At 44.7% G+C, this 23569-nt stretch overlaps 1 long non-coding RNA gene and 1 other non-coding gene across 3 annotated transcripts in view; one reads left to right on the plus strand and one right to left on the minus strand.

Moving 5' to 3' along the window:
- Positions 1–23569, minus strand: part of LOC131839524 (uncharacterized) — a 53688-nt gene that overhangs the window by 3285 nt on the left and 26834 nt on the right. The window lies entirely within an intron of this gene.
- On the plus strand, positions 17475–17603 carry LOC131840063 (small nucleolar RNA SNORA70). The gene has a single exon (XR_009357174.1). It is a non-coding gene; the product is annotated as a small nucleolar RNA SNORA70 (small nucleolar RNA).

A 23569-nucleotide genomic window follows, 5' to 3' on the forward strand; every position in this document is an offset into this window, starting at 1 on the left:
CCAACGTGGAGCCTGAACTCACAAATGTGAGATTAAGAGTTGCATGCTCAAGAAAAAAAAAAAAAAAAAAGTTGCATGCTCTACTGACTACACCAGCCGGGAGCCGCTAGTCTATAGTTCTGAAGACACCACCTTGTTGCAGCCTCCTTTGCCTGGCCAAGTAATAAAATTATCATTCTTCTTTATCACCAAACTGTCTCTGTATTCTCTTTCAGCACAGAGGAGCACAGAGGTTGGTATCAACAAAAAGATGCTTAACATCATTAGTAATTAGGGAAATGCCGATCAAAACTACAATGAGATACCATTTCACACCCACTAGGACAGCTAGGATCAAAGATAGAGGCTGGTGAGGATGTGGAGAAAGTGGGACCTCACACACTTCCAGGGGGATGTGAAAGAAGGCAGCCACTTTAGAAAACTGTAGTAGTTCCTCTAGGCTAAATATTCAGGGGAGCTTGAAGGGCTCAGTGGGTTAAGCATCTGACTCCTGGTTTCAGGTCAGGTCATGATCTCAGGGTCATGAAATCAAGTCCCACTTTGGCTCGGTACTGGGTGTGGAGTCTGCTTAAGATTCTCTTTCTCCCCCTCCCTCAGCCCTCCCCTCATCCTCTCTCTCTCTCTCTCTCAAAAAAAGAATGTTCTTTAGGTTAAATATCTGTAAGAATTATGTGTACACTGCAGAAAATTTATCTCAGTAAATATCTGTTTGTAACATAAAAAATATTTATGCATAGAGTTACCATATGCCCTAGCAATTCCTCTCCTTGTTATAGACCCAAGGAAACTGAAAACAAATGTTCACACAAATATCTGTACACAAACACCTATGGCAGCATTATTCATAACAGATGAAATAATAAGCAATTCAAACGTCCATCAGCTGATAAATGGATATCCATCCAATGGGATATTACTCAACCATTGAAAGGAATGAGGTGGTGATTTACGCAACAATCTGGATGAAATCTAAACACGTGGTAGTCAATGAAAGAAGCCAAACATGAAAGACCACATACTATATGGTTCTATGTATATGAACTACCTCAAACAGACAAATGCTCAGAGACAGAAAGTAGATCAGTGCTTGCCAGGGGCCGGGTAAAGGGGAGCACGAGGAGTGACTGCTAATAGGTATGGGCTTGATTTGCGGGAGGCGAGAATGTCCCAGAATTGACAGTGATGATGGCTGTACAACCTGAATATACTAAAAATTCTGAATTGTGAGATTTATTCTTTTTAAAGATTATATTTGTCAGAGAGAGCTCAAGCAGGGGTGGGCAGAGGAGGAATAAGTTTCTCTGCTGAGCCCAGTGCAGGGCTCAATCCCAGAACCCTGGGATCATGACCTGAGCTGAAGGTAGACGCTTAACCCACTGAGCCACCCAGGCACCCCCAAGCCTAAGATTTTTGAGAAGGAAGTTGATCACCCTTCTTCCTAACTTCCTGACGAAGTTAATCCAAAAGTAATACGTGCAGTTAACACCTCCCAAATATAGTGCTAAACCTAAGTCCAGTCACTTCCCATTTATGAGGCGCTGAGACCTATTGCGTATGATAAGCTCTGGAGACAGAAGAAGGAAGAACTAAACCAAAACCAAAATGAAGTGGTAGTCACAGTAAACTATAAAATAAGTCTTGGGCTGCCTGGGTGGCTCAGAGGGTTAAGCCTCTGCCTTTGGCTCAGGTCATGGTCTCAGGTCCTGGGATTGAGCCCCGCATCGGGCTCTCTGCTCAGTTGGGAGCCTGCTTCCTCCTCTCTCTCTGCCTGCTGCTCTCCCTACTTGTGATCTCTCTCTGTCAAATAAGTAAATAAATAAATATAAATAAAACCAAAAGTCTTGGGTAACAACCTAAGTGCCAACAGGTATGAATGTGTGAAGAAGTAATGGTCTATACAGAAGCATAGAGCAGAGCGGTGTTCAGTCCTGAGAAAGAAGGGAATCCTGCCCCCCGTGACATGGGTGGATCTCAAGGCTGTTCTGCTAAGTGAGGAGAGTCAGAGAAAGACTGACACTGGTATCCATTCCATGTAGAATCTGAAAAAGCCACACTTGCACACACAGAGAGTAGAATGGTGGTCACCAGCAGCTCAGGGGTTGGGGGACTCAGGGAGGTGCTGTTTAAAGGTGACCAGCTTGGAACTGAGAGACAGACGCCCGAGTCCTGAGGATCTGATGCACAGCCTAGCGGTCTGACCCACCAAGACTGCGGTAGCAGCTTCAACGGTGTCCACAGGCTAGCTCTTAACTGATACCCCCACCAAAAAAGAACGAATTCTGTGACATAAAAAACATAAGCTAAAGTTAAAGTGGCAATTATCACATCGCTACATCCACACACTGCACCCCTCACACATACTATGTCACTGATATTTCAATAAAAACGTATCAACAGGTTTAGTCTAATGACTATGATGCGAAGTCACCAGTCTATGACCTACGACTTTGAAATGGAGGTGACCTTGTCCGTGCTGCCTCACGGAACAGTTGTAAACATACAAAGGTATTGCCCGAGCCCATCAGAGATTAGAACTCTTGTGCATTGGTGCATTGGTGGTGGGAATGAAAAATGAAACAGTGACTGTGGGCACAGGATACTGGTTCCTGAAAAGCTGTACATAAAATTACCCTGTGATTCGGCCATTCTAATACTGAGCATAGTCACTAAAGAACGAAAAGCAGGGACTTGAGCAAATATTTGGACACCAGTGTTCATAACAGCATTACTCATTATTCACCATGGCCAGGGGGTAGGCAGCAGCCCAAGTGTCTATCGACGAATGATGGGATAAAGAAAATGTGGTATGTCCATACAGTGGAACATCATTCCTTAAAAAGGAAGGAAAATCGACAAATGCTATAACATAGATGAACCATGAACCATGAAGACGTTATACTAAGGGAAATAAACCAGACACAAAAGGACCAATACTGTAGGGTTGCACTATGTGAGGATCCTAAACTAGACGAATTCATAGCAATACAAAGTAGAATGGTGGCGGCCAGGGACTGGGGACAGAGGGGACCGCGGGATTATCGTTTAATGGGCATAGAGTTCAGCTAGGGTTGCGCAACAATGTGAATGTGCTTAATAACACTGAAATGCACACTTAAAAATGGTTAAAATGGTCAATTATGTGTTATGTATATTTCACAATAAAAAGATAACATAAAATCATGTTATTAAAAGTATCTTAGGGGGGCACCTGGGTGGCTCAGTGGGTTAATGCCTCTGCCTTCGGCTAAAGTCATGGTCTCAGGGTCCTGGGATCGAGCCCCGCATTGGACTCTCTGCTCAGCAGGGAGCTTGCTTCCTCTTCTCTCTCTCTGCCTGCCTCTCTGCCTACTTGTGATCTCTGTCTGTCAAATAAATAAATAAAATCTTTAAAAAAAAAAAAGGTATCTTGTCAGCAATAAAGCCCTGACCCATACATTATTTTATTTCTTTCCTTCCTGGATGTGGTCCATCAGTTAGCCAAAAAGGAGCCAACGATATATAATTACGTGTCAGGATGGTGGAGAGACTTCTGGCCATGAATTCCAGTACTTCCTCCTAGTTCACACCTACTACGGAGCCGGACAGACAGTACTGCCAAAAGGAGGGGGAGAGATGGCGGCTTGGGTCCCCGAAGCAAACAAGATGATTACCGTTTTGCATACGCGGCCTGGTAGGAAGCAGCCCATAAAGCGAGGCACTAGGTCGTGAGAGTCTGGAATGAGACACACGCAACAGACCCCACAGTTCTCAGGGCTACCGGGTGGTCGCTGGCAGAAAACCGAAGAAAGAAAATGGTACATCAAGAGTGTATGACAGGACGTTCCGATCCGTGTAGCTAGTGCACGGTGCGTGGTAACACGCAGACCCCCGCTGAGCAGGGCAATGACGGTGGGGCTAGTGGGGGACACTCGTGACTCCAACAAATGGAACTTGCAGGCATGAGAAACACAAGGTCTGAAATGGAAAGTTAACGAATGGTGTTAACAGACGATTAAATAACGGCAGAAATTATGTTTGGTGAATCGGAAGATAGAATGATAGAAACGTTACAACGTAGAGAAAAAAGGCTGCAAGAAATGAACAGAGACTCTGCGGGACAATATCAAGCATATGTGTAATTAAAGTTCCAGAAAAGGGGGCAAGAAAAATATTTTTGGAAATAGATGACAGAAAAAGTTCCAAATTTGTTGAAAACTAAGTTCATTCACAGATCCGAGAAGCTCAGTGAACCCCAAGCAGGATAAACTCATAGAAAAATAATACCAAAACACATAATAATAAAACTGATGAAGAACAGTGATAAAGAGAAAATCTTTTTTTTTTAGATGTTATTTATTTTCTTGACAGAGAGAGAGAGAGAGCGCGCACAAGAAGGGAGAGCCGCAGGCAGAGGGAGAGGGAGAAGCAGGCTCCCCGTCAAGCAGAGAGCCCAATCCGGGGCTCGATCCCAGGACCTTGGGATGATGACCTGAGCCGAAAGTAGATGCTTAACTGACTGAGCCACCACGTGGGCCCCCAAAGAGAAAATCTTAAAAAAAAAAAAAAAAAAAGCCAGAAGATAATAAGACATATTATGGAACAAAGATAGATTTCTGGGGCGCCTGGGTGGCTCAGTGGGTTAAAGCCTCTGCCTTCGGCTCAGGTCATGATCCCAGGGTCCTGGGATCCAGCCCTGCATCGGGCTCTCTGCTCGGCAGGGAGCCTGCTTCCTCCTCTCTCTCTGCCTGCCTCTCTGCCTACTTGTGATCTCTGTCTGTCAAATAAATAAATAAAATCTTTAAAAAAAAAAAAAAAAAGACTTCTTATCAGAAATTATGCAAGTCAGAAGTCAATGAGAAAAAAACTGTCAACCTAAAATTCCACAAAAGAGAAAATAACCTTTGATTTAGGAACTTTTGAAAGTCCATTTGAAACAGTCTATTGGCCTTCATATAGTAAAGGTTTAAACATGAAGGCCAATAGGCTGTTTCAGATGGACTTTTACTCTCATTTAAGTAAACTCTATGCCAAACATGGGACTCAAACTTACAACCCCAAGATTGAGTCAAATGCTCTACCTACTGAGCCAGCCAGGCACCCCACAAATGGAATTTTTTTTTTTAATTTTTATTTATTTATTTGAGAGAGAGACAGTGAGAGAGAGCATGGGCGAGGAGAAGGTCAGAGGGAGAAGCAGACTCCGCATGGAGCTGGGAGCCCAATGCGGGACTCGATCCCGGGACTCCAAGATCATGACCTGAGCCGAAGGCAGTCGTCCAACCAACTGAGCCACCCAGGCATCCCCAAATGGACTTTTTTTTTTATATATATTTTATTTATTTATTTGACAGAGAGAGATCACAGGTAGGTAGAGAGGCTGGCAGAGAGAGAGAGAGAGGGAAGCAGGCTCCCCGCGGAGCAGAGAGCCCGATGTGGGACTCGATCCCAGGACCCTGAGATCACGACCTGAGCCGAAGGCAGCAGCTTAACCCACTGAGCCACCCAGGTGCCCCTCCCCAAATGGACTTTTATATGTTACTAAATTAGGGGTGCCTGGTTGGCTCAGCCAGTAGAGTGTGCAGCTCTCAACCTCACGGTTGTGAGTTCAAGCCCCACATTGGGCAGGGAGCCTATGTAAAAAAAAAAAAAAAAAAAGAAGAAGAAGAATAAAAGTTCGGGGGTGCCTGGGTGGTTCAGTGGGCTAAAGCCTCTGCCTTCGGCTCAGGTCATGGTCCCAGGGTCCTGGGATCGAGCCCCACATCGGGCTCTCTGCTCAGCGGGGAGCCTGCTTCTTCCTCTCTCTCTGCCTATCTCCTCTGCCTACTTGTAATCTCTGTCTGTCAAATAAATAAATAAAAATCTTAAAAAATATATTTTAAAAAAATAATAAAAGTTCCTAAATTAATGCAAAAGATAATAAGCAAAGAGGGAAAAGTTTACAAAGAACAGATAGCTAAATAGCAAGACCTAAGACTTAGACTCAACCATAATGATAATTTTTTAAAAGATTTTGTTTATTGGGGCGTCTGGGTGGCTCAGTCATTAAGCAACTGCCTTAGGCTCAGGTCATGATCCCAGGGTCCTGGGATCGAACCTTGCATCAGGCTCCCTGCTCTACAGGAGGCCTGCTTCTCCCACTCCTCCTGTTTGTGTTCCCTCTCTCACTGTGTCTGTCTGTCAAGCAAATAAATAAAATCGTAAAAAAAAAAAAAAAAAGATTTTATTTATTTTATTTGAGAGAGAGCGAGCATGCAAGCAGGGGTAGGAGCCAAGGAGTCGAGGATTTCAAGCAGGCGCCGTGCTGAGTGCGGAGCCTTTCTCCCTGCTTGATCTCACAGCAGCTCAGGTCACGACCTGAGCTGAAACCAAGAACCTGTCACTTAACCAACTAAGCCACCCAGGCACCCCTTAACCATAATGATAATTATAAAAAATGTTCTAAACACTCCAAATAAAAGGTAGACATTAGGGGTGTCTGGGTGGTTCAGTTCGTTGGGCATCTACCTTCAGCTCAGGTCATGATCCCAGGGTCCTGGGATCGAGCCCCGCATCGGGCTCTCTACTCAGGGGGAGCCTGCTTCCCCTCCTCTCTATCTGCCTGCCTCTCTGCCTACTTGTGATCTCTCTGTCAAAAAAATAAAATAAAATTTTAAAAGAAAAGAAAACCTTCTCAAAAATAAAACTCCAGGCCAAGATTATTTCACTGAATAATTCTATCAAACATATAAGAAATAATATAAATCATATATGATTCTTTCAGAAGATAAAACACCTTTCAACTTATTTTTATGAAATCAACACTACTTTGGTACCAAAATTTTTAAAAATTGTAAGAAAACTAAAGACCAATAATCCTCATGACATAGATGTAAAAAATCTTAAGAATCTGGGACACCTGGCTCAGTGGGTTTAAGCCTCTGCCTTCGGCTCAGGTCATGGTCTCAGGGTCCTGGGATGGAGCCCCATATCCGGCTCTCTGCTCGGCAGGGGACCTGCTTCCTGCTCTCTCTCTGCCTGCCTCTCTGCCTACTTGTGATCTCTGTCAAATAAATAAGTAAAATCTTAAAAAAAAAAATCTTAAGAATCTACAACAACAACAAAAAAGCTATTACATTACATACATACTATATTGAAAGCAAAGGTTTTCTCCATAAGCTCAGGAATGAGGCAGGAACCTCTGTTCTCAGCAATTTTTTTCAACATTATACTGGATGTTTTCGGCAGCAGTATAAAGCAAAAAAAAAAAATAAATCAAAGACCAAATGGTTAGCAAAGAAAGAAGTAAAATGTTTTATTCTCAGTATCATGATGGTGTAAATAAAAACCCCATAAAGAATCTACAAAAAATCTACTTAAAGTGATAGGTTAATTTAGCAAGGGAGGAAGATACAAGAAAAGTTCACAAAGATCACTTGCATTTCTATATTCCAGCAATTAACTAGAAAATGAAACTGTTAGGGGTGCCTGGGTGGCTCAGGCAAGCATCTGACTTTGGCTCAGGTCATGATGTCGGGGTTCTGGGGGAGAGCCCTACACCAGACTCCCCACTCTCCCTCCCCCACTTGTGCTCGTACTCATGCTCTCTCTCAAATCTTTTTTTCTTAAAGATTCTATTTATTTATTTGACAGAGAGAGGGAGAAACCATAAAGAGGCAGAGAGGCAGGCAGAGAGAGAGAGAGAGAGAGAGAGAGAGAGGAGAAGCAGGCTGCCCTTTGAGCAGAGAGCCCGATGTGGGGCTCGATCCCAGGACCCTGGGATCATGACTTGAGCGGAAGGCAGAGGCTTAACCCACTGAGCCACCCAGGCGCCCCTCAAATAAATCTTAGAAAAAGAAAATGAAATTTATATATTCTAAATAGGAGTCTCCTATCATATGTTAGGTTTGCAAATATTTCTAACAGTTTATACCTTGTTTTGCCATCCTCTTAATAGGGTTTTTGGGGGCCAGTGTTATAAATTTGTTGGAAGTCCAATAATACATTTTTTTTTTCCTTTTATGGATCATGCTTCTGGCATCATGTCTGAAACTCTTAGGTCTTGGAGATTGTCTCCTACATTACCATCTCAAGTTGTATAGTTTCATGCTTCACATGTGAATTCATGATCCATTTTGGGTTTGGGTTTGTTTAAAGATTTTATTTATTTATTTGTCAGAGAGAGCACACACAAGCAGGCAGAGGCAGAGAGAAGCAGGCTCTGTGCTGAGCAAGGAGCCCAATGAGGGACTTGATCCCAGGAATCTGGGATCATGACCTGAGCCGAAGGCAGTGGCTCAACCGACTGAGCCACCCAGGCGTCCCTTTTTTGGGTTCATTTTTATACAGAGAGGTTTTGCTTGAGGCTTGTTTTGGGGGGTGTTTTTGTTGGTGGTGGTTGTGGTTTTGCGTTTTATTTTGTTCTGAGTTTTTTGTTGTTGCAGATAGCCAGTTCCTCCAGCACCCTTGGTTAAATAGCCTTTCCTCCCCCACCTGGACTCCCTGTGCATTTTTGTCATAAAGAAACAAACAAAGTTGGCCATCTTTGTCTGCGGCTATGTCTGTGTTCCTCTGGGTCTGTTCCATGGGTCTGTATGTCTCTTCATCTGCCAACACACCTATAGTGCTGATTGATGTAGCTACAAGTCTAAAATAAGGCAGAGTGATTCTTCGCACATCATCCTTTTTCAGAATTGCCTTGTTTTTTTTTTTTAATTTTTTTAAGATTTTATTTATTTTGATAGAAATTTTGTTTATTTGTTTTGATAGAAAATGAGCTACACCTATATATCAACTGGGGGAGTTGTATCTTCTTGTCCAGGAGCACAGAATGCCTGTTTGTTTCCACCCCTTTGATTAATTTCATCATTGTTTTGTAGTTTTCAGCATACAAGTCCTCTACATGTTTTGTTATGTTTACACCTCAGTATTTCTTTTTCTTTCTTTCTTTCTTTTTTTTTTTTTACTCATTATAAATGCTACCTTACTTTTCAAGATTTTATTTATTTATTTGAAAGAGTATGTGCATGCACACCAGAGCAGGGAGGGCAGAGGGAGAGGGAAAAGCAGATTCCCCACTGAGCAGGAAGCATGATGTGGGACTCAGTCTCAAGACCTGGAGATCATGACCTGAGCCAAAGGACAGACGCTTAACAGAATGAGCCACCCGGTGCTATTTTACTTTTAATTTTGATTTTTTTGAAGATTTTTTTTTTTAAGATTTAATTTACTTACTTGTCAGAGAGAGAGAGAGCACAAGCAGGCAAAGTGGCAGAGGTAGAGAAAGAAGCAGGCTCCCCGCTGAGCAATGAGCCCAATGTGGGACTCGATCCCAGGATCCTGGGATCATAACCCGAGCCAAAGGCAGCAGCTTTACCAACTGAGCCACCCAGGTGTCCCTGAAGATCTTATTTTTAAATAATCTCTACCCTAGAACTCATAGCCCTGAGATCAAGAGGCGCATGCCCACCCACTGAGCCCGCCAGCGCCCCTTGATTTTCACTTTTTAAGGTTTTTTTTTTGAGTCTCATTGATATATAGAAACACAATTGGGTTTTGTATGTTTGTCTTAGACCAAACTCATTTATTAGTTCCACTGACTTTTGTTGCTGTTGATTGCATGGGATTTCTACGTAGCCCATTATGTTTTATTTATTCTTCCTTCCTGATCCATATCCCTTTTATTTCATTTCCTTCTCTTGCGTCATTGCACTGGCACAACTGGCCCGGACCCTGCTGACTAGCCGCGGGGAGAGTGGACCTCCTTGCCTTGTTTCTGATCTTAGGGGAAAATTCAGTATTTCACCATTAAATATGATGTCGGTTGTAGGTTTTCTACAGGCATTCTTTATCAAGTAGAAAACGTCTCCTCTATTTCTAGTCTCCTGAGCTTTTATCATGAATTGGTGTTGAGGGACGCCTGGGTGGCTCAATGGGTTAAGGCCTCTGCCTTCGGCTCAGGTCATGATCCCAGGGTCCTGGGATCCAGCCCTGCATTGGGCTCTCTGCTCATCGGGGAGCCTGCTTCCTCTCTCTCTCTCTGCCTGCCTCTCTGCCTACTGTGATCTGTCTGATAAATAAATTTTTAAAAAATGGATTGGTGTTGAATTCCTGCCAAGTGCTCTTTCTGTACCATTCCATATGATCAGATGATTTTTTTCTTTCGCCTATTACTACAGTAGATTGCCTTATTTTTGAATACTGAACTGGCTTTGTATCTCTAGATACAAATTTCCCTTGCTTGCAATATGTAATTCTTATTTTTTTTTAAAGAGTTTATTTATTTGACAGAGAGAGAGATCACAAGTAGGCAGAGAGGCAGGCAGAGAGAGAGGGGGAAGAAGACTCCCTGCTGAGCAGAGAGCCTGATGCGGGGCTCGATCCTAGGACCCTGGGATCATGACCTGAGCTGAGGCAGAGGCTTTAACCCACTGAGCCACGCAGGCACCCCAATATATAATAATTCTTATACCATGCTGAATTGTTTGCTAATATTTTGTCAAGAATTTTGGAATCTGGGGACACCTGTGTGGCTCAGTTGTTAAGCATCTGCCTTCAGCTCAGGCCACGATCTCAGGATCCTGGGATAGAGTCCCATATGATTTTGGTCATGATTTTGGCTCAGGTCATAATCTCAGGGTTGTGAAACAGAGCCCTGTGTGGGGGTCCGCACTCGGAAGGGAGTCTACTTGAGATTTTCTCTCTCTATCTCCTTCTCCCCTCCCCGCCAACAAAAGAATTTTTGAGTCTATGTTCACGAGAAACAATGGTCTACAATTTTCTTTTTCCTTTTTTCTTTCTTGTTTTTAACTGTCTTTGGTTTCAGTATCAGGGTAATACTGGCTTCAGGAGATTCTGTAGAACTGGTGTTAATACTTTTTTTTTTTAAGATTTTATTTATTTCTTTGTCAGAGAGAGAGAGGGAGAACACAAGCAGGCAGAGCAGCAGGCAGAGGCAGAGAGAGAAGCAGGCTCCCTGCTGAGCATGGAGCCTGATACAGGACTCGATCCCAGGATACTGGGATCATGACCTGAGCTGAAGGCAGCAGCTTAACCAACTGAGCCACCCAGGTGTCCCGGTGTTATTTCTTTAAACATTTTTTCGAACGCTCCAGTGACACCATCTGGACCTGGAGACTTCTTAGGACATTTTATGAATTCAATTTTCTTAATAGTTATGTGACTGTTCAGATTATCTCTTTAATATTTGATGAAGTAAGGTAGTTTATACTTTTTAAAGAATTGGTCTGGGGCACCTGCGCGGCTCATCGGTTAAGTGTCTGCCTTGGGCTCAGGTCAGAATCCTGGGTTTGTGGGATCGAGCCCCTCATCGGGCTCCTGCTCACGGGGTACCTGCCTCTGCCTTTCCCTCACCTGCTCGCCTGTGCTCTCTCTAACTAATACTCTCTCCCTCTCTCTCAAATAAATAAAATCTTAAAAAAAAAAAAAAAAGAATCAGTCCATTTCACCTAAATTGTCAAATCTGTGTGTATAGCGTTGTTGGTGTATTCTGCTATTATCTTTTTAACATCTGCAGATTCTGTAGTGATGGGCCCTATTTCATTACTGATCTGAGTAATGAAGTTTGTCAATATTGTTGATCTTTTCAAAGAAGTAGGTTTTTGTTTATTTCTATTTTTCTGTTTCCAATCTCATTGATATCTTTTTTCAACATTCATATTTTTATTTTTAAAATATTTTATTTATTTATTTGAGAGACAGAGAGAGCAATGGGGGTAGGGAGAGGGACAAGCCACTCTACACTGAGCACAGGGTCCAATGTGCGGCTCAATCTCAGAACCTTGAGATCATGACCTGAGCTGAAATCAAGAGTCGGTTGCCTAACCAAACGAGCCACCCAGGTACCCCACTGACTTTTATTTTCAGGGAGGCTCCACACCCAACATGGGGCTTTGAACTCATGACCTGAGATTAAGAGTCATGTGCTCTACTGACAGAGCCAGCCAGGGCCCCAAGCTCATTGATTTTTTATCTTTATTATTTCCTTCCTTCTATGTTCTTTGGGTTTTTTAAGATTTTTAAATTTATTTCTTTATTTGACAGATGGAGATCACAAGTGGGCAGAGAGGCAGGCGGGGGGTGGGTGGGGTGAAGCAGGCTCCCCACTGAGCAGAGAGCCTGATGTGGGGCTCGATCCCAGGACCCTGGGATCATGACCTGAGCCAAAGGCAGAGGCTTTAACCCACTGAGCCACCCAGGTGCCCGTTCTTTGGGGTTCTTTAAAATCTCTCTCTAGTTTCTTGAGGTGGGACTATAGATCATTGATTTGAGAACATTTCTTCTTTTCCAAACAGTAAGTGCTATGAATTTCCCTCTCCATTCTGCTTTAGCTCTATCCTACAAATTTTGATATTTCATGTACATTCAGTTTAATTTTTTTCAAAGATTTTATTTATTTGAGAGAGAGAGAGAGAGCATGAAAGGGGCAAGGGGCAGAGGGAGAAGCCGGCTCCCTGATGAGCAGAGGGCCTGATGTGGGACTTGATCCTGGGACTCCAGGATCATGACCTGAGCCGAACGCAGTTGTTTAACCAACTGAGCCACCCAGGTGCCCCAGTTTAATTTTTTTGAACTTCCCCTGAGACTTCATCTTTGACATGTACTATTTAGAAGTGCATTAATTTCCAAGTGTTTGGAGATTTTCCTATAATCCTTCTATTACTAATCTCTAGTTTGAGTCCATTGATTCCAGGGGTCAGAAAATGTACTTTGTATGACTTCAACCCTTTTAAACTTGTTGATATTTGCTTTATGGACCAAAATATAACCTACCTTGGTTCCACGGGCACTTGAAAAAGAATGTATATTCTGTTGTTGTGGAAAGACTGTTCTATACTGTTTGTAATGTCCATCAGATCCTGTTGGTTGATGAGTTCTATATCCCTTCTAATTTTATGTCTAGTTGTTTCCCATTTGTTGAGAAAAGGATATTGAAGTCTCCCAACTCTAACTATGAAGATGTCTACCACTTTATGTTTCACATATTTTGCAACTTGTTTGATGGATGTACATTTAGGGTTTTTTCTTGTTGTTGTTGTTGTTTTTGAGAGAGAGAAAGGGTGAGACCTTGAGCCAGGGAGGAAGGGGGAGGGGTAGTAAGAAAGGGGGAGAGAGTCTTAAGCTGGCACCACACTCAGTGCAGAGCCCAAAACAGGGCTCAGTCTCACAGCCCTGAGATCATGATCTGAGCCAAAATCGAGAGCAGGCCACTTAAACAATTGAGCCACCCAGGTGTCCCTACATTTAGGATTCTGTCTTCTTGACATATTGACCTTGTCATCATTATATAATACCTCTCTCTGTCCCTTGTTATTTCCTTTATTCTGAATTCTACTTTATCTAATATTAATAGTCATTTTTTATTAGTTTGCATATATTTCTTTTTCTATCATTTTACTTTCAATCTACAATTATGATATTTAATATCCATTATGTGATATTTAAAATGTATCTCTTATAATGCATATAGGAGTGCCTGGGTGGTTCAGTCAGTTAAGTGTCCAACTCTTGTTTTCGGCTCAGGTCATGATCTCGGGGTTGTGAGATCAAACCCTCTGTTGGGCTCTGTACTAGGGAAGTCTGCTTAAGATTCCATCTCTCAGGGAACCTGGGTGGCTCAGTGGGTTAAAGCCTCTGCCTTCAGCTCAGGTCATGATTCCAGGATCCTGGGATCAAGCCCCGCCATAAGGCTCTCTGCTCGGCGGGGAGCCTGCTTCCTCTCTCTCTGCCTGCCTCTCTGCCTACTTGTGATCTCTGTCTGTCAAATAAATAAATAAAATCTTTTAAAAAAATAAATAAATAAACAGCATATAATTGGGTCATGTTTTTTATTTTTTTAAAGGTTTTTAAGTGGGGCTTGAACTTACAACACTGAGATCAAGAGTCACACACTCCAATGACTGAGTCAGCCAGGCACCCTTAACTGGGTCATGCTTTTTTCTTTTCCTTCTTTTTAGAGAGAGATTGAGTGTGAGTCAGGGGTAGGGAAGGCAAGTAGAGGGGAAGAATCTCAAGTAGACTCCCTACTGAGTAGGGAAGCCTGACAGGGGGCTCCATAACCCTGGGATCATGACCTGAGCTCAGATCGAGAATCATAAAGTTAACTGACTGAGCCCCTGGGTCATGCTTTTAAATCCTTTCTGCTGGGGCACCTGGGTGGCTCAGTGGGTTAAGCCTCTGCCTTTGGCTCAGGTCATGATCCCAGCTCCTGGGATCAAATTCCACATTGGACTTTGCTCAGCAGGGAGCCTGCCTCTCCCCCTGCTTGTGCTCTTCTCTCTCTGTCAATAAATAAATACTTTTAAAAAATGAAAAATAATATATAATAAATCCATTCTGCCAATCTCTTCCTATCGGTGTATTTAGAAGATTTCCATTAGTGTAATAGTTAGGATGTTAAGGCCTAAGTTTGCCATTTTTTAAAAAATTTTCTGTCTGTTCTCTCTGCTTTTCATTTCTCCTTTACTTTTCCAGCTTTACTGTGAGTTACCTGAATAGTTGCAGAATTCCATTTGAATTTACCTGTAGTGTTTTTTCATGCATTTCTTTGTGTCGCTTTTCAGTGTTTACTCTAGCAATTTCATTATATACACACAACCTGTAAAAATCTTCTGGTGTTGACATTTTACCAGTTTGAATAGAGTACTGAAAGCTTACCTCCACTCACAACCCTTTGTCCTGCCTCATTCTAGTATCTCCCTCTACAGATGTTGAGAATTACATCAGGTAACAGTCAAGTTGTCGCTTCAACTATCAAATATACTCTCGAAAACTCAAAAAGAGAAGTCTATGTATTTACCCATATTTTCGTTCTTTTTTTTCCTTTCTGATGTTGTAAGATCTCATTTCTTTTACTATTTCATTTCTGTTTGGCCAACTCTTTTTAGTCATTCTTTCAGGGTAGGTCTGCTGGAGACACATACTCTTAGTCTTCTGCTTCTCAGAATGTCTTGATTTCTGCTTCGTTCCTATCTTGCCCGGCTGCCCCTTTCCTGTTGGCTAGAGGATTTCTTTTTGTCTGTGCCTGGTGATGGTTCCACGTTCCAGGTTCTGGAGTCTAGGCTTCTCCAGATCCAGTCTGGGAAGTGTGAGGCAAAAAGAAACTTGGGAACTCACCACCATGTCATTCCTTGGGTCCAAATCGCCCTATCTGGTCTGGTCTTGTCTCCGCCTTTCAGAATCTTCTTGTTCGTTCAATATGTGGTTTCCACATATACAGGGTCCAGGGCTTTTCGTGTACTTAGCAGGGGAAATAGTGAAATTATGTCTACCCCATCCTCTCAGAAACAGAAGCCTAGGAAATTATTTTTTAATAGTAGTATCTATAACAGCATTAAAATATGAAATACTTCAGAATAAATCTAACAAAACATATAAAATGCCAACACCGTGAAAAGTACTAAGTACCAGTAAAAGAAATTTAAAAAGCCTAATTAGAGGCATGTGGGTAGCTCACTCGATTAAACATCAGACTCTTGATTTCAGCTCAGGTCATGATCTCAGGATCATTAGATCGAGCCCCTGTGTTGGGCTCCTTGATCACAAGGGAGTCTGCTGGAGCTTCTCCCTCATTCTCACTCTCAATCTCTCTCTCAGATGAATAAATAAAAATCTTAATAATCTTATCTCTAATAAAAATAAAATAAGCAAATTTTTATAAAAATAAGAAATAAAGGAGCAGCTGGTGGCTCAGTTATGATCCCAGGGTCCTGGGATTGAGCCCCGCATTGGGCTCTCTGCTCAGCAGGGAGCCTGCTTCCTCCTCTCTCTCTGCCTGCCTCTCTGCCTACTCGTGATCTCTGTCTGTCAAATAAATAAGTAAAAATCTTTAAAAAAAAAAAAAAAAAGTGGGAGGACACCTGGGTGGCTTAGTCGGTTAAGCGTCTGCCTTCAGCTCAGGTCATGATCCCAGGGCCCTGGGATCAAGTCCTGCATCAGGGATCCTGCTTCTCCCTCTGCCTGCCACTCCCCCTGCCTGTTCTTGCTCAGTCTGTCGCATTCTCTTTCTGACAAACAAATAAATAAAATCTTTAAAATAATAAAAATTTTAAAAAGGCATCAGAAGATTTAAACAGAAAATCCACACAATAACATATGTGAATGGTTAATAAACAAATGAAAACTGCTTAATGGCATTAATCTTCCAGGGAACATGGAAATTAAAATGACAGTAAGATAAATAATAAACCCACTAAAATGGCTCAAATTAAATTAAACTAAACCAAGTGCTGGTGAGCAAGCCAAGCATTGGCACAACTACAATTCTTCTCAATTTCTGTTTGATGCGTGAAACACCAAACTTTGGAAAACAGTTTGATGGCTTTTTATAAAGATGACCACACACTTACTGTAAGACCCAGAAATTCTACTCCGAGGTACTTATCCCACACACTTGTCCATTGGATATGCACATTCCCAGCAGCTTTACTCACAATGGCCCCCAAACTGAAAATAACCTAAATGTTGCCAGGGGAAATACGACTCAGCAATGAAAAGAAACAACCTAATACATGCAAAACCATGGGCAAAAATAAAAAACTTCATGCTGGGTGAAAAAAGCCAGATACAAAAGCATATACTGTATAATTCCATGTATGTGGAATTCTAGTAGGAAAAATCAGGATTTTTTCCTGATATTTCTTCGGGGCAGGATAGCAGGGGTGAAGCGGGAATGACTGCCAAGGATAGGCAGGAACTCTTTGGAATGGTGGAAATGTTCTATGCTTGTCTGTGGTGGGGGTTACTCATTGAACTAGATCCCTAAAATGGCCGTATTTTTTAAAAATATTTTATTTATTTATTTGACAGATAGAGATCATAAGCAGGCAGAGAGGCAGGCAGGGGGTGGGGGAAGCAGGGTCCCTGCTGAGCAGAGAGGCTGATGCGGGGCTTGATCCCAGGACTCTGAGACCATGACCTGAGCCAAAGACAGAGGCTTAACCCACTGAGCCACCCAGGCGCCCCAAATGGATGTATTTTATTGTTTATGCATCATATCAAAATAAAGTTGACTTAAAAGACATTTAATTAATTTTTCCCTTATTTCCTTACATCTTTCTGCAAGATGTGATGTCGGCCACTCCTTGCTTCTAAAACACTCCGACTTCCTTAATAGCATCTCGCCTGATTTTCCTCCTCCTCCTCCAATCACAGGCCTTCAACCTTTCCCAGACAGGTTTCATAATTTTGGCCAACTTCCCAAGTTTTGTTCGTTTGTTTTGGTTTTTGTTTTTTCAGATTTCTGCATGTTCTCTCTTTTTTTTTTTTTTAAGATTTTATTTATTTATTTGACAGACAGAGATCACAAGTAAGCAGAGAGGCAGGAGAGAAAAAGAGAGGAGGAAGCAGGCTCCGCGCTGAGCAGAGAGCCTGATGTGGGGCTCGATCCCAGGACCCTGGGATCATGACCTGAGCCGAAGGCAGAGACTTTAACCCGCTGAGCCACCCAGGCGCCCCTCTGCATGTTCTCTTAACACATTTCCCTGGCTGACCTCTTCCACTTCCAAAGTTTTATATTGATTAAGGACCTCTATTTTGCCAGTGTGCCATGGCTGCAAACAGTAGCCTCCTCAGTAGTGGATGCAGACTGTTGATTGTATGGGTTGCCCTAAGGGACCTTGGAGACAGCCCTTTTGGTGGATGCTGGGGTCTGACCTCATGACTATCTCCAATTTAGGTTGCAGACAGGTATGCAAGGTGCCTTTGGAAAGCCCCAGGGCACAGTAGCCAGGGTCCACATTGGCCAAGTCATCATGTCCATCCAAACCAAGCTGCAGAACAAGGAGCATGTGATTGAGGCCCTACACAGGGCCAGGTTCAAGTTCCCTGGCCGCCAGAAGATCCACCTCTCCAAGAAGTAGGGCTTTACTAAGTTCAATGCGGATGAATTTGAAGGCATGGTGGCTGAAAAGCAGCTTATCCCAGATGGCTGTGGGGTCAAATATATCCCTAACCATGGTCCCTTGGACAAATGGAGGGCTCTGCACTCATGAGAACCTTGGCACTACCCCTTCCCGTCATATTCATACCCACCAATAAATCCAACTTCCTGTAAAAAAAAAAAAAAAAAAGAACCTTTATTTTGGGCCCAGGACTGCCCCCTAAGCCATGGGCCCACACTTTCCCCAAAGGCAAGAGAAACAGCTCCTCTTGGAATATACTAGACATTCCCAATTCCAAATGGCCTATACTGGACTCACTCTGCTCTCTAAACATACCTTGAATGACCACTGACCCCAGCTGCTCAAGTAGGAAACCACAGTGTCTTCCTGATTCCTCTCTCCAGTACAAGTCTTGGCTATTCTATCCCCTAATCACTCATGAACTTGGCCCTTCTGGCCACCTGCCCTGGCCTGGGTCAAGCCCTCAGAGACTCTCTTTCCTAGTCTATCATAGTAGCTTACAAACTAGTCTACCAATCTCCAGACTTTCTCCCTCAATATATCCCCCTAACCACAGCCTGACTAGTTTGTCATCCTCTTAATTAAAAACTTTTTTAGAACATAAATTACCTATTGGTTAGATTCCAAAGTCCAAATTAGCATGGCATTCACAATCCAGTCTTGCTCCCCTCCTCAGTTTCGCCACCTTCCAACACCATCTTGCCATAACTCCAACATGCAGAGTATCACACTATTTCTCGTTAAAACATGCTTTGGGGGCGCCTGGGTGGCTCAGTGGGTTAAAGCCTCTGCCTTCGGCTCAGGTCGTGATCTCAGGATCCTGGGATCGAGCCCTGCATCGGGCTCTCTGCTCAGCAGGGAGCCTGCTTCCTCCTCTCTCTCTGCCTGCCTCTCTGCCTGCTTGTGATCTCTGTCTAATAAATGAATAAAATCTTAAAAAAAAAAAAATGCTTTTGGGCACCTGGGTGACTCAGTGGGTTAAGCCGCTGCCTTCGGTTCAGGTCATGATCTCAGGGTCCTGGGATGGAGTCCCGCATCGGGCTCTCTGCTCAGAGGGGAGCCTGCTTCCCTATCTCTCTCTCTCTCTGGCTGCCTCTCCATCTACTTGTGATTTCTCTCTGTCAAATTAATAAATAAAATCTTAAAAAAAAAAAGATTTAATAAAAAAATGCTTTTGTTGTATTTTCTCTTCCCTGGGCTCACGGAGTTTCCTCTGTCTGGAATACTCGCTCGTCCTTCAGGACCCAGCTCCATATTCCTGCTCCACGAGCATGCTCCAGCCCTCTCTCCATGTTCCTAAAGAACTCGACTTCTGCCCAGACTCCAGCATATGAGCACATATTACATTGTGTTAGAACTTTCTCCATTTGGGTGTGTCTCCCTCTGGACTGAACTTCTAGAGAGTGTCAGTCATCTTTGTCTCTCTGGGCCTAGAGCACAGAACACAGTGACTGGCACAGAGTAGCTGCTCAATAAATGATGGATGAATGGATGGATGGGTAGATGGGCGGATGGATGGACCAAGGTTGGATGGATGGATGAACAATTAAATGAAGGAGAAACAAAGGAAGCTCTTGGCCCCAATGGTTTCTATTTGGTAACACTATGCATCCATATACACACATTCACCTCACTTTGAATTCATTCCTTCTGAATATTCCTGTGATTTTTTTTCCTTCTTGTTATATTTTATGAACAACTGAAAATGTTTGTACGAGCATCATGAAATGTCAGCCTGGTCAAGCAGTTGTCATGGAAACAGGAGACTGACTGCACAAATAGCTCTGGAGAGCTTGATGCTCTTCAGATCGCCACTGTTCTTCCTCCTCCCCCAGCTGGTGGGAGCGCAGAGAACCTCAACGAGGGCAGCCGCGGGTCAAAGTCAGAACTTTGAGCCTTAATTTTCCCCTGAAATTTGATGAATTCCAGGAAAAATCCTGAAGTCAGAAGGAGCAACAAAAGAGGAGGAGGAGGTGTGAGGACAAGTCCGGATGGTTTCCTTCTCAAGGGACTGACGCAAGGCCCAACTCAAGGTTCGGCGTCCCTGTGAAGCCCACCCAACCCCATGCCCAGCAGACGTTCTCAGTCTCTTCTCGGCTCTCCTCAAGCTTCAGTGAGTCTAGAAGGAATCGTTCAACTCACTCAGGCCCTTCTAGTCTGCTATGACCTTCTCTGAGTGGATTCACAGACATGTCCCACCTTACCTCATCTAGGCAAACCTCTTGGCCAGAGGCCACTTCTTCTCTAGAACTCCCCAGCAACAACCCATCCCAACAACCACTTGAACTCAGCACCACGCACTGTGTTTTTACACATCATTTCACTGAACTCTCTGGGGAGGACACTCTGTGACCGTGGAAATGTTGCAGTTCTGCACTATCTAGAACAGAGCCACCGGCCACTGGGGGTGGGGGGGGACTGAGCACTTGAAAGGGGGCCGATGAGACAGGAAACTGAGTTTTTCATTGTAATTAATTAAACTTAAATAGTCCTACGTGGCCAGTGGCTGCTACATCACACAACGCAGTCTAGGTGTCCCTGAAGGGAGGATCATGATAATCCACATTCTGCCTATGAGCGAACCAGAGTTCTTGTGAGGTCTCTGCATCAGTACACAGGGGAAATGTTGGGGTTCTCCCAACCATCAGGGAGCAAAAGAGAAATGCGAAATGGAATGTCCCCTAATGGGTGAGCTCGATGACACAAAGCACAAGAAACAGCAGGTCCCGAGGCTGCACGGACATCCATGACTGAGGTTAACAGGTCAGAAAAAAGGCCAGTCAACAACAGCGAGAAAGAATAAAGGATGGCCGGGGCGCCTGGGTGGCTCAGTGGGTTAAGCCTCTGCCTTCGGCTCGGGTTGTGATCGCAGGGCCCTGGGATCGAGCCCGACATTGGGCTCTCTGCTCAGCGGGGAGCCTGCTTCCCCCACTGCCCCCGCCTACCTCTCGACCTACTTGTGATCTCACACTCTGTCCAATGAATAAATAAAAATCTTTACAGAGAAAAAAAAGAATAAAGGATGCCCAGATACACCCACCCTGCTCCATCAAGAAAAGGCAGCGTCAGGACACCTGGGGGTTCCCTTGGTTAAGCATCCGACCATTGACTTTGGCTCCGTCACGATCTCAGGGTTGTGACATTGAGCCCCATGTCGGGCTCCGCACTTAACACGGAGCCTGCTTGACATCTTCCTCTCCCTATGGCCTTCCCTGAGCTCATGCTTTCTCTCTCTCTCTCTCTCCCCTACTCTCTTTCTCAAATAAAATCTTTAAAAAAGAGAGAGATTGAGAGAGAAGGAAGGCAGTGTCATCTCAAACACACATCTCAGCCCCCCAAAGGGTCAGCCCAGGCATACCCATGAGTCTTCAGGCTCCCAGAGCTTAAGGACACTCATTGCCAACCAACTGGCATTGCACGAGTCCCACCGCAACGGCCAAATGACAATCGGGAGTCCCATCTGGCCTGCCTCCCAGGAGAGCGTGCTCAATCGAGTCCCAATTTCTCTGTGTAAGTCCACGAGCGAGTGGCTGTTCCACCAGCCTCTGCACCCGCTCATCACGGAGGGCGGCTGAGGACAGGAAGTGTCCTCCCCGGGGCTGGGTCGGGTTTCTGAGCCTGCGGGCAGAGCTCCTGGCCGAAGACTACAGCAGACTTGCTAGCGTGACACGTGTCCCCTAGTGGTAATCTGTCTCACACCTGCTGGTCTTTCCCTGTCACACCCCCCCCCCCAGCTTTTCCACCAGCCTCATTTCCGGTTTGAATTGCAACCGACCATGCCCCTTAGCATAGCCCAGGGGGGCCTAGAGCACAGGGCGGTGGCTCAAGGCCCTCCTCTCCCAGAGCTGCCCTGAGTCTCTGCCCACAGAGACTCCTTTCCTACTCAACTTCCGGAGCCCTCACTGCCACAGCACACCCAAGATCTGGTTACACACTGTTCCTGCGGCACACGCCACCACATTCCTGCCCACTCTGTGCCCCGCTGGCCTGCCTTCTGAGCTCACCACGCTCACCCGCGTCAAGGCGTGTGTGCACTTGAGCTGGCCGGGCCTTGCCCATGACCTTTGGCTCCCCACTAAAACGTCACCTCCTCGACAGGCTTCCTGACTCAGGCTGCAGTAGGCACATGGCTGCCGTCTGGCCCGTTGCCCTGTGTCCAGGCTCCCCAGAAACTTCTCACTGTCATTTTTCCTGTTTATTTTTATTTTTTTTTTAAGATTTTATTTATTTATTTGACAGAGAGAAATCACAAGTAGATGGAGAGGCAGGCAGAGAGAGAGGGAGGAGGAAGCAGGCTCCCCATTGAGCAGAGAGCCCGATGCGGGACTCGATCCCAGGACCCTGAGATCATGACCTGAGCCGAAGGCAGCGGCTTAACCCACTGAGCCACCCAGGCGCCCCATTTTTCCTGTTTAGAGTTTGCTTCCATCCCAGTGGCTGGCTTAAGTCCTGGTTCTACTACCCACCAGCTCTGTGTTTTTGATCGGGAATAAAAATTATAGCTGAAGTTCCTGAGGAGTGGGGCGCCTGGGTGGCTCAGTGGGTTAAAGCCTCTGCTCTATGATCTGCCTTATGACCGCCTCTGCGGTCATGATCTCAGGGTCCCAGGATCCAGCCCCATATGGGGCTCTCTGCTCAGCGGGGAGCCTACTTCCCTTCCTCTCTCTCTGCCTGCCTCTCTGCCTACTTGTGATCTCTGTCTGTCAAATAAATAAATAAATAATCTTAAAAAAAAAAAAGTTCCTGAGAAGCTGTGGCCTGCCAGGCACCACTAAACTCTGTTAATACTCCCCAAATCCCAGTGAGGTAAGAGCTACGGTTACTCCAGCTCTACACCTGAGAACGCTGAGCCACCTGAAGATTAAAGAACTTGCCTGAAGTCAGACTGGGAATTAGTGACGGAATTACAAGAATCCCTCTGTACCACAGTGCCCTCATCTGGAACAGGAGGCTCACCTCTCAGAGGAGCAGGAACACAGGAGATGGTGTCTGAGAAAACTCCATTAGCATCTCCTCTGGGGCTCGGGACTGGATGTCAGGGCTGTCTGGACGCCATGAGCTGGTGGCAGCCGGCACACGTGTCCCTCTGTGCAAGGAAGGGTTCTCACGGGCTGAAGTATCGCTCAACTGGCCACAGGAACTTTGCACGTGGCAGGACTGAATAAAGCATATCACTGGGGACAAGGAAGGCCTACAGCCCTCTTGGATTTAGTGTGGATGGTATTTTGATCTATGCCTCTGTAGGCAAAGTTATTTTTTTTTTAAGATTTTATTTATTTATTTGACAGAGAGAAATCACAAGTAGACGGAGAGGCAGGCAGAGAGAGAGAGAGGGAAGCAGGCTCCCTGCTGAGCAGAGAACCTGATGCGGGACTTGATCCCAGGACCCTGAGATCATGACCTGAACCGAAGGCAGCGGCTTAACCCACTGAGCCACCCAGGCGCCCCATAGGCAAAGTTATTAAATGAACAACTAATGTTCCCCTGGGGAGAAAATCAGCTCAGGGAACGTGAACTCAATGCATCCTACCCCGAGTGCTGGAGTTCTAATGTGACCTGGAACAAGAGAAGACCATAAGGGAGAGGAAGAAGAACGAGAGACAGAGCTCAGGGAGCAGGAGGAAGCCAGCGGATGGGTCTGACCTGCGGCAGACAGGGTCCATCCAGAAAGAACAGGAGCTGAGTTAGCCACA

This window comes from Mustela lutreola, chromosome 8 (assembly GCF_030435805.1).
Source record: "Mustela lutreola isolate mMusLut2 chromosome 8, mMusLut2.pri, whole genome shotgun sequence".
In the NCBI taxonomy this organism is placed as follows: Eukaryota; Metazoa; Chordata; class Mammalia; order Carnivora; family Mustelidae; genus Mustela; species Mustela lutreola.